At 29.0% G+C, this 12,608-nt stretch overlaps 1 protein-coding gene across 1 annotated transcript in view; it reads right to left on the bottom strand.

The window, feature by feature from the left end:
- The window catches only part of LOC148313092 (CUGBP Elav-like family member 3), a 722,672-nt gene that overhangs the window by 111,509 nt on the left and 598,555 nt on the right, over positions 1–12,608 (bottom strand). The gene's annotated exons all lie outside the window — the stretch shown is intronic.

The following is a 12,608-nucleotide window of genomic DNA, read 5'->3' on the forward strand; positions in this document are numbered from 1 at the left end:
TTTCTTACTTCTTTCTCCTTAAGGTAAAATGTGACCTCCGCTCTTAGTAAGTACATTGACAAGAATTTTGAACTGTGCATGGAAGTCAACATTATGCTTTAAAATAACATTTTTACCAGAGTTCTTTCGATGATCAAGGTATACATTTAATTATTTTATTGAGTTTGATGTCAAAATTTGCATTTGTGATATATTTTTCACCATTTACATGTATTTGGGCTATGGCACGTAACAAATTCGTTATTTTAAGTAAAAAAATCTATGATACAGAAAAAAAAAAACTTGTTTATTATTAAACAAAATGAACAGTTGAATTTTTCGGATAATTTTAAATTTAGAAATATTACATCACTGAAAATATTTTTTTTTTAAAGTAAAAAATTAATAAAGGATTCAGTTTATTTTAATCTTTTAAAATTATTATATTTGTGAATTGGTTTTCAGTAAAAAATATGTTGATGACACAAAGAAATCTTTCCTCGCATGTTGCCTTATTGAACTCAATTTGTGCAGCATCCAAGATAGAAAAATCATAAAACAATGCATGTATAATTATGTAACAAATTTAATCGTTTGACTGCTGAGAAACAATATATTGACTGTTGTATACTTTAAATAACGTCGATATACCGACGTTTTTCGGGGTCGAAATACCTTTAAAAAATAAAAATGAATTTTTATTTTATAAAACCCTTTTTTATCCCCCTTCAATCTACTTCTTTTGAAATGAACCATTATTGCAAACAAGTTTTCAATAATTTTAGCATAAATTATTTTGATAAAAAAAAAATTGGTTTTTTGATCCACTCACATTTTGAGTTACCAACTAGTTTATTATTTCTCAAAATAATATATCAATATGATCCACACAGTTAATGCTTTCAATATTCAAAACATAATTTTAGCATACTTTAAAAAAAAACATTTCTGTGGTTAAACGGTTAAAAATGGTTACCAGATAATTAAGTATTGTTAAGATCGAAAATAGAATAGTTAGGGTCAAATAAATAGAAGCGATTTTTTTCACTCTAATATTTATTCAATATTACCCTGGACTGGTATCTGAAGCGGAAGGCTGATCACCTTTCCTTCGTGTTAATGATCAAGATAACACTGCATTTATATGATGCAGTGCCCTATGCACCATTGGGGTGCGGATAAGGGTTTTTAAAAATTAAGATCGAAAAATTTCTATTAAAAAAATACTATTATTAAAAAAAAAATAAAATTCTATTATTAAAATAAAAAGTCGAAATTTATCGAAAGCTCGGGGTCTGATCTGATGGGTACTAGGCACATTTGTTAATCAAAGTTACAGTTGACCCAGGGCCGGACCACAGATCCATGGATACTACCAGGCCCTTGCCTCGGTTTGCGGGGCACTAAATTTTACGTGAATTAGTAGAGCGTTTGGGTGGAATGGTTAGAGTAGTCAAGGGAAGATAAAAGAAAAAGTGAAAAGAAATGAGTATGAAGAAATGTATGGGTACTGCATGTAAGTACGTTCTAATTTTGAAAGAAAAAAGCGCAATTGACTTAAGGTGATTTAGTAAACAGATATTTGTTTATAAAATTTTGGACATTGTTTTCTGTATTCAATTGAATAAGTAATATTTTTTGAAGATGTTTTTTTTTTAAATACACCTTACGCCATAAATAAACAGAATGATATAATTTTCATATAATTTTTTTTTTATCTTTATTATATTTTACTATAAAAATAGAAAAAAATTCCAAGAATCAAAACATCAAATCAACGAAGTTATTAAGATATGAAATCGATTATTTTCAAATGTTTTAGAAATAATCTTTAAAATACGGATTGTTCGTAAAGAAATGAAGAGATAATGAAAAAAAATAATATCATATCATTAAAAAAATATCAGGGTATAGTTCGTGATGAGTTAATATCAAAAAACTGACGTAGTGCGTACTAATAAAAAAAATCGACAGAAATAACATAACAGCAAACACTGAAATATATGGCATATAAAGGAGTTAAAAAAAAGATAAATGTGGTTGTCAATCATGGGTTGATTGGTGAATGTTACATGAACAATGATTACTTAAACCAGCTTATGACAGTTCATAAGCCCTGTAAATACCCAGATGTCCATATTGTTTTTGATCAGTGTTGAGATGTAATAAGAAAAGTAAAATCCTTTCATAAATTTGGTATTATTTTAAGTCTAGAAAAAATTATCTGTTGATAATTTACAGCCGTTTTGATTAACAAGTGTACTTTTTCATCGAGGACATGTAAATAAACGGGCCACTTTCTGCATTAACGTGAGGTAAACAAAACGTAATTTTTGCAGTCCACCTTGTATCCCCCCACCCTTCTTCCGTTCATAGCGTCTCAGGCACCGGAGGATAAACCTTTAGAGCAAACAGTGGTCCAGATGCTCTAACGGAGATATATACTCCCCGGCGGACTGGACCAAGATTGTAGTATACCGTGGTATACGATATATACTGTTTAGGCGGGTATGGTTTATTGCGCCGCCCCTGCCGCAAAGTGCTACTTATGTACATACTTCTCGGTGCAGGTTCACTCCAAATCGGTGTTTTCACTCCATGTTTACTGTCTGTTTACTAATGCATATTTATTACCGTCATTTCTAAACTAACGATATTCAATTGAACATCCGATGTGCTCATGTTGATATTAATTCTGCAATTTTTAATTAAGTAATTTTCAAGTTATCTGGCAAATAAAATTTCTTGGGCTTCATCCTAAAGAGTTGTATGCAAAATAATAGCAATTTAAAAAAATGTTGATGCACAAAGAATTGTAAACGTTACACATGTGTACACATTATTTCTTAATCCATCCTATAACGTATAGTAAGCCCTTTAAAGGCTGTTAAAGGCCCCGGGTTCGATATACAGCGAGGGAGGAAATGAATATAAGTGATTTTTCAGTTTACGATTTTATTTAAATACTGCTCTTAACTGGTAACTCAAGCACACGATAAATCACCTTGCTTTCTTGTAAATGACGATCAATATAATGCTCCGTTAATACGATGCAGCGCCCTATGCACTATTGGGTACGGATAAGGGTTAGAAGAAGAATAAGAAAATTTTGAAACTCTGTTAAGAAAATTAATTCATAACTGATTATTTCGTACATTGTAAATTTACAAATATAATATATAATATATGAACATATATTATACACAATTGTACAGTAAATTGCATTCGCTTGTATTAAAAAAAATCTATATATATATATATATATATAAACCTTATGTTGACATATAAGTTGTTTATTGATTTAAGAATATATATATTTGAAAAAATATGTATACATATATATATATATATATATATATATATATATATATATATATATATATATATATATATATATATATATATTTATACATATATATATATATATATATATATATATATATATATATATATATATATATATATATATATATATATATATATATATATATATTTATGTATACATATTTTTTCAAATATATATATTCTTAAATCAATAAACAACTTATATGTCAACATAAGGTTATATATATATATATATATATATATATATATATATATATATATATATATATATATATATATATATATATATATATATATATATATATATATATATATATATATATATATATATATATATATATATATATATATATATATATATATATATATATATATATATATATATATATATATATATATATATATATATATATATGTAAACATATTTTTTCAAATATATATATTCTTAAATCAATAAACAACTTATATGTCAACATAAGGTTTCGAAATACACTGTTTTTTGTTGAAAACAAGTAAACAAAAAAATTATACACTTGAATAAAGTAAGCCAATTTCAATTTTAAATTTATAATTATACCGATCCGTTACGATTTATTTTCTATTTCCAAGTGTCATCCGGTTGAATTTTCGGCCCACTGAAAAATGTCAACGCTAAGTCAATTAACCTCAATCACCCCATTAATTGGCCTGAAACACACAGGTCGCTTCTGGCCTGTGCCCGGCGTATGAAAATTTAAACAGTAAAAATTATTTAGGATTTAGAAATTCGGGTTCGAATCGAAATTGACATCTCGATCCTTATCAGAACTGCTTAATACGTCACGCAAACTTTTCAGTCGACCGATGGTTGGTGCGCACTGGCCGACGAAACTGAGTGACACGGGTGTAAAAATACGATAAAATTAAGGGTTTTCTGGCTGAATTTTAGAACCTGCTTCTAAAGTTGTGCACAAATTATTTTCTGGTTGGAATGTGCATGTTGATTTAGATAAGGTTTATGTATTTCATAATATTTAAAGATAAAATACTACTGAAATACGTTCTCTTAGACGAATGTGCAGCAATGTTGTATGATAGATGTTCGAATAGTGATATAAGGATATCATATTAAATAAATACTAGAGATTTTTTCAACATATATTTTGTTCCCCCTGGGAATCGAACAAGAGACCTTCGAGATCGTAGCAAAGTGCAGTAACCACTACATAAGGAAGGAGTATAAAAATAAAAGTTTTATCTTTTTGATATAGTTTTGTTAAATATTTGAACACAATTTATTTATTAAACTAAAGTGACTTTTAAATTTTATATTATAATTTGATTTTTATTTTAAATTTTGCAAAATAATGCTTATTTATAACAAAATAACTGCATTAATTTAAAATCACTTAAGGAAATCCAAATCCATAAGTTTTCAGACGTACTGAGTGATTGTCCTGACGAAGAGATGGATAAATTTAAAAACCGGCAGGTTAAATTTTCTGTGAGTAGTTTTATGTTTATTCAAATAACGTACATAGATTTTGATAAAATTTATAACCAGAAAGATAATATTTGATTTATCACATTAAAATATCATTTTAATTTACGTACACTACGATTGCAGACCATCATTACGATAATTGTAGTTTTTTTCTGTGTCCAAAAATCTGTTTTTGCTATGTCCTATCTCTAGGGGTGGGACCACGGTGGGACATACACGAGAGATATTAAACTAAAACGTGTCTTTTAGCCACATCGCTGGGACGGTAGTTGGTACATGGCACATCCCTCAAGCTCTAGCTGCCCCCCCGCCTGCCCCCACTCAGGGGTCACCCCGAGCTCCAGCAGTATTGTTCTGGTGATCCGAACTCGTACCGAATGACACGTTTGCGATTCACCGATTCACCTGCCGAGAATGGGATGGTAATTATCAAAAACGTACCGACACGTACTGGCCGGGCGTTTGCGTTAATTATTGGGTATCGGAAAATGACCACTATACTACGTTTGAGTTTTTATTTTTAACATTATAAGCTCATTTGGGTCAGCTGGGATTTATTTCGCATTTATATGTCGAAGTATTGTATGTTGTGCTTTTGAATATACACACATTGAAGTGCATATCAATATTTTTTTTAATGGAAGAGAAAATTTCTCACATTATTTGGAAATTTATAGTATATAAATAAGTAATGTATGAAAATTATTTTATTTTTATTTGAAGCACTGTTTTTGTGATTTCCCTTTTTATAATTGAAGTGTAACTTTGTTTTAAAATCACAATAAATATTTTTTTTATAAATTAATTATAATGTCTACCGGTTTTGAAACTAACCGTTTTTTTTCAAGACTGATTAATACTAAAACACTATCTATGAAAATTATTGTTCATTATATCGAAATCTTAAATAATGAGTTGTCATCACTCTTCACAAAAAACAACTTGCTATAACTTCTTTCTAAGTGATTTTTTATTTTTTATTATTATTTGAATAAACATTCAAAATAACTTTGTTGTAAAATTATTCGTTACATAAAATAATCAACGATATACGAATGTAACATACATTTAATTTCATTTATCGGCAGTCACTTTGTGGTAGTAAACATATATAAATCCCTTTTTTAATTCACGTTTTACTTGGTAAAGATCATTATTTCTTAAAATCTATTGTGATAAGTGTTTCGATGCATTCCGCATGTATGCATGCATGTATGTACAAATGTATAAATGTTATGTCCTTATTTTAAATTGTATTTTTTTATTTTTTTGCCAAATTAACCTTAGTTCTAGAATAAAGACTTATAAAAATAAATATTTAATAATACTGCTATTTAAAATAAATTAATCAAAGTGATAATTTTATTTTTTATTTGCTGAATAATTATAAAATAAGTAAGTTCATATATCTATTTCATATGTTTCTCTCCGAAATATTACACCGAGATATGTAGGCTACGTATGTGTCATAATAAAGAACCCGAAGTATAAAAACTAACAAGTTAACTTTATGTTTAAGACAATTCAAGTTTAATGTTCGTTTTCGCTCCTAGACTTTAACTTGAGTCGAATTTTTCAGCCTTAAGACGAATATTTAAGAGGCGCCACCTACCCCGTGGAGGTATTACGTATCCTAACTGAATCTGATCCCCATTTCAATTTATTCCTGCCAGGCTTCTGAGTTTTCGAAGCGAAGTTGAAAGTTTAAAACTACAATATAAAACAGAGCTTCTGAAGGAAAACGAGTTCCGTGAATGTCGTCTGTTAGTCGCTAAGAGTATACACTGCTCGGATTTTTTTCTTCGAGGACGTGTTTTAATAAAGTACTCAAGAATTTTTTTTTTTCAGCAAGTATTACTAAAAGTATATTACTATCTTGTTTCTAGGAGAGAAAAAAAATAGTCATTGAACATAGGACACAAAACAAAAGAAAAATGATATATCGTTACTATGAATTCATTTAGATATTGTAATCAAATAGACAATTAGTAAAAATATAATGAAAAAGGATGTCTTTTCATCAGCTTAAGTTTTTTTTATTAAAATAGAATCTAAGACCTTTTTACCCTTACCCTTAAATACATTGTTGTAATTCACCGTTTGACTCGTAAAAAACATTTTTAATGTTTAAACCGTGTCTTATATATCCTTTTACCGCTGTGGTATCAATAATTGATAATTGAATGATGGGCAAAACATTGCTAGATGGAAATTTTAATAGGCGTGATAAATTTTAAAGATATATCAATAATTAATATAAAAAAACACTACCTGCATAAATGCTTGAGGGTAATGAAACTACCGTTTTAATAGGTAACAAGTATAGAATAAAAAATATTCTCATTTAGAGTAATTTATGAATACATCAAAAGTACCTCTTATTAAACTAGCAAAAGTAGTACACATGGATTATGTTTTATAAGGTCGCTTGTATGAAGAATATTATTTTACATGATAGGACAGGAAAAATTATATGTATCCTTGCAGGGCATCAATTTATAATTTGGGCTGAAATCTTATTACCAAAGCTCTGCACACCATATGAAGAGAGATTGAAATCTTTGCTAACGCAAAATTGAAATCATCCGTCACTGTTTTCTTCATACGGAGAGGAAAAATAGAAGCAGCAAGCCGAGGAAGGGGCGTACACCGCACGTACTCACCCATCGCACAAGGTACGTGACGTCATCAAGTGCGCGTGTTTGGCACGTGGGTAACTCATGTACCTTTTAATGTTAAACGGATTGAAAAATGATATGGTTCAGAGGTGTGTTTTGGAGATTTTATAGTCTCTGAAACTGCGTACAATGATATCAAATGAACCCATTTTGTTTTCACGTATCTTTTTTACAGGCCATGAACTTTTTTAAACATCTTGCGTTGTAAAATCTTGTTAGTGTGACACTATTTTAAGGGAATCAAAGTCAATTTATTTTACATGTTTTGAATTCAGATTCATAACGAAAATCATGCTAACAAAAAATATATTTATATATTTCTTCGTTACTGTTTTGTTATATTTATATTATATATTTTTGTTTAAAATTGTAGTACATTCATCAGAACCATTTATTTATATGTAGGTACATATGTATAAGGTTAAAAATCTATACCTTTCAAATAATTGTTTAACTTACAAAAACAGAACAAACTTTTTATTTTAATTTTTAAATAATACATACTTATTAATAAAAAAAACAAATAAGTATAAAACTATGTAAGTCTCACTTAACGTTTGGACGCCAACCAAAAGCATTTTTAGGATAGAGCTTATTTTAAATTAATAACAAATAGTCATATCACATCAAATGATACACAAGTCACACAAAAAAAAAAACATACAATAAAAAAAGAATATACAAAAATGGTACCCAAAAAAAGAAATAAATGAGTCTTTATAAAAACATAAGGATTTGGTAAATGGTATAATTTTTTTATCGAAAATAAGGCAATTCTACTAGTTAGTTGATTATACATCTGTATTTAATAAATTTAATTTGAATGTTTTTCTTTTTATAAGAATAAAAACAAAGAAAAACAGTACATGTTTATAAAATGAATGTATAAACATGTATTGCTTTTAGCTGATGTCTTTGTACAATGAATGTGTATGATATGATATTTCTTTTTCTTCTTACCCTTATCCTAGTGCATTTTGCACCCTATAGTGCATAGGGCACTGAATTATATTGACGTTGTGTTATTTTAATCGTCAATTGCATGAAGGCAAGGCAGTCCTGTACTACTTGTACCAGTCCAGAGTGGTATTAAATAAATATTAAAAATCACCCGAATTTATCTTGAACCCCCTTTCATATGTAACCAGGGACCTCCAGCACGAAAGCCACACTATTGAGACGGATCATGATACATTTCGTCATAAATTGGAGATACCGCTTTATCATTGGAGATTCGTTAAGACAACATGGCGCTTAAGTCCGCTCTAAGAATATGCAGTGTTAGGATAAATAGATTAGGTGTCCGCGACGCGGCGTAGGATCTGCTTGGTACACAATGACAACTCCCGTTTCTACTTCCAGAAGGGTTGCCACCCCGAAGAGAAGTATTTTGAGCACAGCCTTTCAACACTCAAGACATACTCCGATAGTTAAATTTAATTTATGTGTGTGTGTGTATATTTGTAATAAAAATATGATTTTCTTTGAAAATTAATCAAACAATATATATAAATCGAATTGAGAAACCAAACAAAAATATAATCACTTTTTTTCAAGTTAACCTCACAAAATATTTCGTGAAATATCAATACTTTACTTCATTTGATTTATAAACAACTTTATTTAATATGTTTTCATACAAATTACTTTATAGAAGTTTTGTCTATATTGTTTGTATGTTTGTTTTATATTATTGAGAGGTTTCATATTTTTCTCTAAATATATATTAAATTTATTACTAACTAATTTCATTTGCTTTTCGGTTTCACGATAAAAAAAATTTCGAAAAAATAAAAAAAGTAATTGAAAATGAACATCTCGAAATTGAATTAATTTCATGCGTTGCCTTTTATTCGAAATATATTTTGAAGTTTTAAAATTATTTTCCGTCTCCTTGTGAGTTTTTCAATTGAATTTAATTTCTATAGTTTCATTAGTTCCCTAATTAAATAAGTTTTTTGCATTGGTATATCAACCAATCAATCAACAATGGAGGAAAATATGACAGATTGATTATTAGGTATTCTTTCTAAAAGAAGTCCTTTAAGTATATTATACCAGACCTAACGTACCGCCATCTTGGTTACTTACCTATAATTAAAATAAGTACCATCACAAAATTATTGGCAAGGGTACAAATAAAAATATAACCTTTTTTCAGTAAATTTATGTAAATTTTATAATATGGTATGTAGCCTTAACGTGACAGAATTATTTATAACCTTAGTAAAAGGTACTTTATGTCTGAAGAGATATGTATAATAAATCTTGTTATTTATATGTATATACTCGTATCAAGATTATAAATATCATGTTACATTTTGTAAACTTTATCAAGCTTTTCACACGGAACAAAGCAACATTTGAGATTAAAAAGCATGTAAATATTATTTAATAATACACGTAATTACAATTAAATAATTATAACAATATATCCCTATTAGGTATTCGTGTGCTGAGGGCAAGTTTTACAATTATGATTCAAAGAGTATTTCGCTCACTCCTTTCAAGAACGTCATAAATCAAAAATTGTAAATTTTCAGTTGTGTGTATTTTCGGAATATCCAGAAAATGTACTTTATCCCAGCAAAAGCGGTATATTTTAAACTTAATATTTAACCGCTATAAAGCAGAAGGTGTTGTTTTTGCATTTTGAAGAAAAGGCATTGTTTAATTATTTTTTTCAAAAAACTAAATATTTTTCAAATGGAGAAAAAAACTTCAGATTTTACCTAAAAAGATCTGTTACACAGCATCTGTTGTTCAGTAAGTGGTTTGATATTTATTTTTAATACATTGTATTATATTCTTTAACTTGAAAAACGTTCTCCTGAAAAATCAAATATTTTGATTTATGACGTTCTTGAAAGGAGTGAGCGATTTGTTAGCTATTATTTGTCACGATTCATGTAGTAATGGAAAATGATAGGTACGATCTATTTAGTATCTACTCATTTCTATCATTGAATTATTAAAAGCCCTTTTTAATAGTTATTTAATATGATTTAATGGATTATTGGAGTATGTTATAGAGCTTTATTGTGAAATACTCCTGAAGGTTGTATATATTTAATTTTGAGAGATTTGTTTCTTCGTTTTCATATTCTGGATTTTTGTAAGTTTTCTTACAGTGTGTTATTGGTAATTTGTGTCATATAGCTAGATTTTGTATTTTTTGAATAATTAAACACTTGAATAACTACTTAATGAGTTAAATGAGATTTCATTACACACGACTGTATTTTATATGTTTAAAAAGAAAATAAAGCCTTCAACGTTACTAAACGTTGCGATGAACGTCTTAATGTTACCAAAAAATAAAGTGATAATTTATATACATATTATGCATGAAATTGATGGGAAACTTTCAGTGAAAATAAATTAATTATAATATAAACCTAATTGCATAATATTTCCAAAACGAATTAAAGATACCCGCGCCACATTTTTAATGTCACGTGTTTAGTGTCAGGCCAGTTTGGGCCATCGCACGGGTGGATATCTCGGACGAGGAAATCCCACGAGATGTCGGATCGGTCACGTTTTCGCAAAGTAAACTAGTACACACGCCTCCCCTTCCACCCTTCCGGCCCTCACCCGTAGGCAAATAGGCGTGAGCACTACGCCTCGTTCCTACAGTATTAGAGATGCACGCAAAAAGATTCGAATGCCATACAAATTTCAGTTATCGTCCATCGAACATTTTTTCTTCTAAAAACGTTACATTTACAAAGTTTGTGCAGTTAACTTTTACAATTTATCAACTTCATGAGAAAATTAAATAATATTTTAAATTAGAAATATTATGATTAAAGATGTAATTCCAATTTTTTTATCTAATACATCCTTCTACTACTACTATTAGAGTTTTCTTTGACGAAATTCACTTTGGTGAATTTTCGTTTTCAGTATTTAATGATGACATATAACTATTTCTACTACTACCATCACGCCATTACCCCGCAATAGTGGGAGAGGATAGAACGCCACACTCTTTTGTTCTGGCATTCACTCCTCGTTTCCTTCACATCCAAACGTCTCGTCATGCATGTCCTTCGATTAGACTTTTGATACCACTAGATTTAAGGTTCTGATTGATCTGATCGTCCCAATTCTTTTTCAGCCATCCTCGTTCTGTTCTTCCACTCACATACGCCGCATATAATTTCTTAGTCATTATATCGCTATCCATTTACTCCACATGTCCATACTACCTTACAAAAACTATTCTTAAACTTTTTTTAAATAATAATTACCCCTAGTTCATAGTTACATTCCTTTCCAATATCTTCGCTTTTGATTCTGTCATACAATGATTTTTCCACACATTCATTTGAGGGAGCGAATTTCAAATCAAAGGCAATCATTCTGCTTTCATGTAACCTCATAATGGCATTTGAATCTTTTTTGCTTACTGTAATTCGATTTTTTAATTGAATTAGTATCATATCAGTTCAATTAAATGATTTATTTTCACCCCATTTTTCTTTCATTGTGCATCTAAATGTATGCAGAAACGAAGCGAAGTAGCTAGTGCACTTCCTGTATAAAATATCTTTATATAAAGGGAGGTGGCTGTACCTTGTTCAATTATCGCACAATGTGCAGTTTGCACAATGCACGCCGTATGGCTTTTCTATTGATGAATCCATTAATTATTATTGAAGTTTCAAGGAACAGAAGAAGTTAAACACAATAATGCGGCTGTTTGATTATCCATTATACTGAGATACGAATATAATTAACCACTAATTGATACGAAGTGGTTTGTTCTAGCGAAACTGTTTAGAAACTATTTAACTAATACAAATCTAAAGCATGCTTCATAACAGAGGGCAATTTACGTAGGTTCCTACTCCGATATAACCTCGAGCTTAAATTAGATCATCCTCGTATTCTATAAGGATCCAGATTATCAGGCGGATAAATAATAATTTTATCTAAGGGTTACTTGTAATACAAACCAACAAGTTCATATTAAATACTCAGTATTCAGGTTGCTTTCCTAAGGTTGAGTAATATAAATTGAACGTCCGTCAGTTTTCTACATTAAACAGTAATAATATCTATAAAGGGTGAATATCAAATATTTGAATATTTTTTTTATTTACATTTCTTCAATA

This window comes from Brachycentrus maculatus, unplaced genomic scaffold (genome assembly GCF_059751285.1).
Source record: "Brachycentrus maculatus isolate JH-2025_06_01 unplaced genomic scaffold, ASM5975128v1 h1tg000022l, whole genome shotgun sequence".
Lineage (NCBI taxonomy): Eukaryota > Metazoa > Arthropoda > Insecta > Trichoptera > Brachycentridae > Brachycentrus > Brachycentrus maculatus.